We start from the raw sequence: 6,000 nt of genomic DNA, 5'->3' as shown, positions 1-6,000 counted from the left end.
ATGGTAAATTGTATAGGTGCACTAGTTCGGCGAAGAGATGGTGATACAAGTGCAATATGGATAGTAGATATAGGTTTTTGTAATCTGAAATTATAAAAACAGCAAGGTAATTAATAATAAAAGTGAGCACGAACGGTATTGCAATGCGTGGAAACAAGGCCTAGGGTTCATACTTTCACTACTGAAGTTCTCTCAACAATGATAACATAATTGGATCATATAACTAGCCCTCAACATGCAACAAAGAGTCACTCCCAAAGTCACTAATAGCGGAGAGCAAATGAAGAGATTATTGTCGGGTACGAAACCACCACAAAGTTATTCTTTCTGATCAATCTATCCTAGAGTTCATACTAGAATAACAACTTAAGACACACATCAACCAAGACCCTAATGTCACCTAGATACTCCATTGTCACCTCAAGTATCCATGGGCATGATTATACGATATGCATCACACAATCTTAGAATCATCTATTCAACCAACACATAGAACTTCAAAGAGTGCCCCAAAGTTTCTACCGGAGAGTCAAAACGTGTGCCAACCCATATGCATAGGTTCCCGATGTCACGAAACCCGCAAGTTGATCACCAAAACAAACATCAAGTACTCACATGAATATCCCATTGTCACCACAGATAGACACGTGCAAGACATACATAAAGTGTTCTTAAAGACTCAATCTGATAAGATAACTTCAAAGGGGAAACTCAATTCATTACAAGAAGGGAGAGGGGGAAGAACATCATAGGATCCAACTATAGTAGCAAAGCCCGCGGTACATCGAGATCATGACATCTCAAGAACACGAGAGAGAGAGATCAAATACATAGCTACAGGTACATACCCTCAACCCCGAGGGAGAACTACTCCCTCCTCGTCATGGAGATCGCCGCGATGATGAAGATGGCCACCGGAGATGGATTCCCCCTCCGGCAGGATGCCGGAACGGGCTCCCGATTGGTTTTTGTTGGCTACATAGGCTTGCGGCGGCGGAACTCCCGATCTAGGTTTATTTCTGGAGGTTTCTGTATTTATAAGACCAGATGGCATCGAGAACAAGTCAGGGGGACCCACGAGGGAGTCACGAGCCCCCCAGGCGCGCCTCCCTGACTCGTGGCTTCCTCGGGACTCCTCTCCGGTATCTTTTTCTTCTGGTATTTTTTATATTTTCCATAAAAAATCACGGCGAAAGTTTTATTCCGTTTGGACTCCGTTTGATATTCCTATTTGGAAAAGGTCAAAAACAAGGAAAAAACAGGAACTGGCACTGGGCTCTAGGTCAATAGGTTAGTCCCAAAAATAATATAAAATAGCATATTCACGCATATATAACATCCAAAGTTGATAATATAATAGCATGGAACGATAAAAAATTATAGATATGTTGGAGACGTATCAAGCATCCCCAAGCTTAATTCCTGCTCGTCCTCGAGTAGGTAAATGATAAAAATAGAATTTTTGATGTGGAATGCTACCTAACATATATTGTGGCATGTATATTCAGGTCCATAAGGTTTAAGATAAAAAGTTTAATGTTGACATAAGAACAATAATACTTCAAGCATACTAACAAAGCAATCATGTCTTCTCAAAATAACATGGCCAAAGGGAGTTATCCCTACAATATCATATAGTCTAGCTATGCTCCATCTTCCCCACACAACGTATTTAAATCATGCACAACCCTGGTATTAGTCAAGCAATTGTTTTCACACTTTTACTTTCTCAAACCTTTTCAACTCTCACGCAATACATGAGCGTGAGCCATGGACATAGCACTATAGGTGGAATAGAATAAGGTGGTGGTTGTGAGGCAAAAAGGAGGAGATGGTCACATCAACCTTGCATATCAACGGGCTATGGAGATGCCCATCAATAGATATCAATGTGAGTGAGTAGGGATTACCATGCAAGAGATGCACAGGAGCTATAAGTTTATGAAAGCTCAAAAAGAAACTAAGTGGGTGTGCATCCAACTCGGTTGCTCACGAAGACCTAGGGCAATTGAGGATGCCCATCATTGGAATATACAAGCCAAGTTCTATAACGAAAATTCCCACTAGTATGTGAAAGTGACAATATATGAGACTCTCTATCATGAAGATCATGGTGCTACTTTGAAGCATAAGTGTGGTAAAGGATAGTAGCATTGTCCCTTCTCTCTTTTTTTGTTTGGGCTCTTTGGCCTCTTTTTTCTTCATTTTTGCATTCATTTTTTTGGTGGGCTCTTTCGCCTCTTTTATTTTCTTTTTATTTTAAGTCCGGAGTCTCATCCCTACTTGTGAGGGAATCATAGCTTCCGTCCTTTCCTCACATGGGACAATGCTCTAATAATGATGATCATCACACTTTTATTTACTTACAACTCGATACTTAGAACAAAGATATGACTCTATATGAATGCCTCCGGTAGTGTACCGGGATGTGCAATGACTCATGAGTGACATGTATGAAAGGTAACGGTGGCTTTGCCACAAATATGATGTCAACTACATGATCATGCAAAGCAATATGACAATGATGATGCGTGTCATAATAAACGGAACGGTGGAAGTTGCATGGCAATATATCTCGGAATGGCTATGGAAATGCCATGATGGGTAGGTATGGTGGCTGTTTTGAGGAAGGTATATGGTGGGTTCATGCACCGGCAAAAATTGTGCGGCACTAGAGAGGCTAGCAATGGTGGAAGGGTGAGAGTGCGTATATACCATGGACTCACATTAGTCAGAGAGAACTCACATACTTGTTGCAAAAGTTTTATTAGTAATCAAAACAAAATGCTAGACGCATGCTCCTAGGGGAAGGGTTGGTAGGAGTTAACCATCGCGCGATCCCGACCGCCACACAAAGGATGACAATCAATAAAAACATCATGCTCCGACTTCCTAGCATAGCGGTTCACCATACATGCATGCTACAGGAATCACAAACTCTAACACAAGCATTTCTACCAATCCATAATTACTCACTAGCATGACTCTAACATCACCATCTTTATATCTCAAAACTATATGCAAAGAATCAAACTTCTCATAGTATTCGATGCACTCTATATGAAAGTTTTTATTATATCCCTCTTGGATGCCCATCATATTAGGACTAGATTCATAACCTAAGCAAATTACCATGCTGTTTAAGACTCTCAAAATAATATAAGTGAAGCATGAGAGTTCAACTATTTCTATAAAATAAAACCATTTCAATGCTCTACAAAGATATAAGTGAAGCACTAGAGCAAAAGACAAACTACTCCACAAGATATAAGTGAAGCTCAATGAGTAGTTGAATAATTATTTGGCTATGTGAAGCTCTCCCATCTAAGAATTTCAAATCCTAAGTACCTTATTCATACAAAATAAAAAAACTTCAAGTATAGCACGAAACATGTGAAGAAGCAAAAACTTAGGTTCAACCGATACTAACCGATAATTGTTGTAGAAGAAAGGTGGGATGCCAACCGGGGCATCCCCAAGCTTAGACGCTTGAGACTTCTTGAAATATGGATTGGGGATGACTTGGGCATCCCAAAGCTTAGGCTCTTTGGTATCCTTCAATATGGATTTGGGGTGCCTTGGGCATCCCCAAGCTTAGGCTCTTGCCACTCCTTGTTCCATAGTCCATCGAAACTCTACCCAAAACTTGAAAACTTCACAACACAAAACTTAACGGAACTTCGTGAGATGGGTTAGTATGATAACGAGCAAATCAATCACTTGGGTACTGTCAAAACAAGACTCATAATTATTTTCACACAATGCCTACTGTATCTTACTATTTCCACAATTTATATTACTCAATATAATCTATGGAAACACCAAAACAAGCAAACTATGCATTGAAAACAAAATCTGTCAAAAACAGAACAGTCTGTAATGATCTGAATGATAACCATACTTCTGCACTTCCAAAAAATCTGAAAAAATTATGAAAATTAAGTAAATTTGTATATGAATCAGCAGAAAAAATAATCAACCTAAAATCACTCTCTGGATAAAAAATAGAAATAATTTCGCGAGCGCAAAGTTTCTGTCTTTTTCAGCATGATCAAACAACTATCACCCAAACTAATCATAAAGGCTTTACTTGGCACTTTATTGAAACTAAGGCAATAAAACATGATTAATACAGTAGGTTAATCATGTGAACACACAAAAACAGTAAGGATACATATTGGGTTGTCTCCCAACAAGCACTTTTCTTTAATGCCTTTCAAGCTAGGCATGATGATTTCAATGATGCTCACATAAAAGATAAGGATTGAAACATAACGGAAGCATCATGGAGCATATGACTAGCACATTTAAGTCTAACCCACTTCCTATGCATAGGGATTTTGTGATCAAACAATTTATTGGAGCAAGAATCAACTAGCATAGGAACATAAAACAAGCATGACTTCAAAAGTTTCAACACATGGAGAGGAAGCTTGATATTATTCCAATATGTAGAAGCATATGATCATCTCATAATAATTTTCAGTAGCATCATGAATTAATTCAACAATATAACCAGCACCTAAATCATTCTTTTCATGATCTACAAGCATAGAAATTTTACTACTCTCCACATAAGGAAGTTATTCTCATCAATAGTAGTGGGAGTATCGTAAAAGACTTGAACACTACGAATAGTTTCCACATTAAAAGAGTAATGTTCAGTAAGAGGGTATTTATAATTGTGACAATTTTTATTACCATTCTTCTTTATAGCATAAGTATAATCACAATAATCATCATAGATAGGGGGCATGCTTTCATCATAATAATTTTGATCATTCAAAGTGGGGGAACTAAAAAGATCATCTTCATCAAACATAGCATCCCTAAGCTTGTGGCTTTGCATATCATTAGCATCATGGGTATTCAAAGAATTCATACTAACAACTATGCAATCATACTCATCATTCACATATTTTATGCCAAGAATTCTATGTAATTCTTCTTTTAGCACTTGAGCACAGTTTTCATTTCCATCATTTTCACGAAAGACATTAAAAAGATGAAGCATATGAGGCAACCTTAATTCCATTTTTTAGTTCGTAGTTTTCTTTTAATAAACTAAACTAGTGATAAAACAAGAAAATAAAAGATTCGATTGCAAGATCTAAAGATATACCTTCAAGCGCTAACCTCCCCGGCAACGGCGCCAGAAAAGAGCTTGATGTCTACTACGCAACCTTCTCCTTGTAGACGTTGTTGGGCCTCCAAATGCAGAGGTTTGTAGGACAATAGCAATTTTCCCTAAAGTGGGTGACCTAAGGTTTATCAATCTATGGGAGGCGTAGGATGAAGATGGTCTCCCTCAAGCAACCCTGCAACCAAATAACAAAGAGTCTCTTGTGCCCCCAACACACCCAATACAATGGTAAATTGTATAGGTGCACTAGTTCGGCGAAGAGATGGTGATACAAGTGAAATATGGATAGTAGATATAGGTTTTTGTAATATGAAATTATAAAAACAGCAAGGTAATTAATAATAAAAGTGAGCACGAACGGTATTGCAATGCGTGGAAACAAGGTCTAGGGTTCATGCTTTCACTACTGAAGTTCTCTCAACAATGATAACATAATTGGATCATATAACTAGCCCTCAACATGAAACAAAGAGTAACTCCCAAAGTCACTAATAGCGGAGAGCAAATGAAGAGATTATTGTCGGGTACGAAACCACCACAAAGTTATTCTTTCTGATCAATCTATCCTAGAGTTTGTACTAGAATAACACCTTAAGACACACATCAACCAAGACCCTAATGTCACCTAGATACTCCATTGTCACCTCAAGTATCCGTGGGCATGATTATACGATATGCATCACACAATCTCGGAATCATCTTTTCAACCAACACATAGAACTTCAAAGAGTGCCCCAAAGTTTCTACCGGAGAGTCAAAACGTGTGCCAACCCATATGCATAGGTTCCCAATGTCACGAAACCCGCAAGTTGATCACAAAAACATACATCAAGTACTCACATGAATATCCCATTGTC

This window comes from Hordeum vulgare, chromosome 2H (genome assembly GCF_904849725.1).
Source record: "Hordeum vulgare subsp. vulgare chromosome 2H, MorexV3_pseudomolecules_assembly, whole genome shotgun sequence".
NCBI classification, from domain to species: Eukaryota; Viridiplantae; Streptophyta; class Magnoliopsida; order Poales; family Poaceae; genus Hordeum; species Hordeum vulgare.
This window is presented reverse-complemented; position numbering follows the sequence as displayed.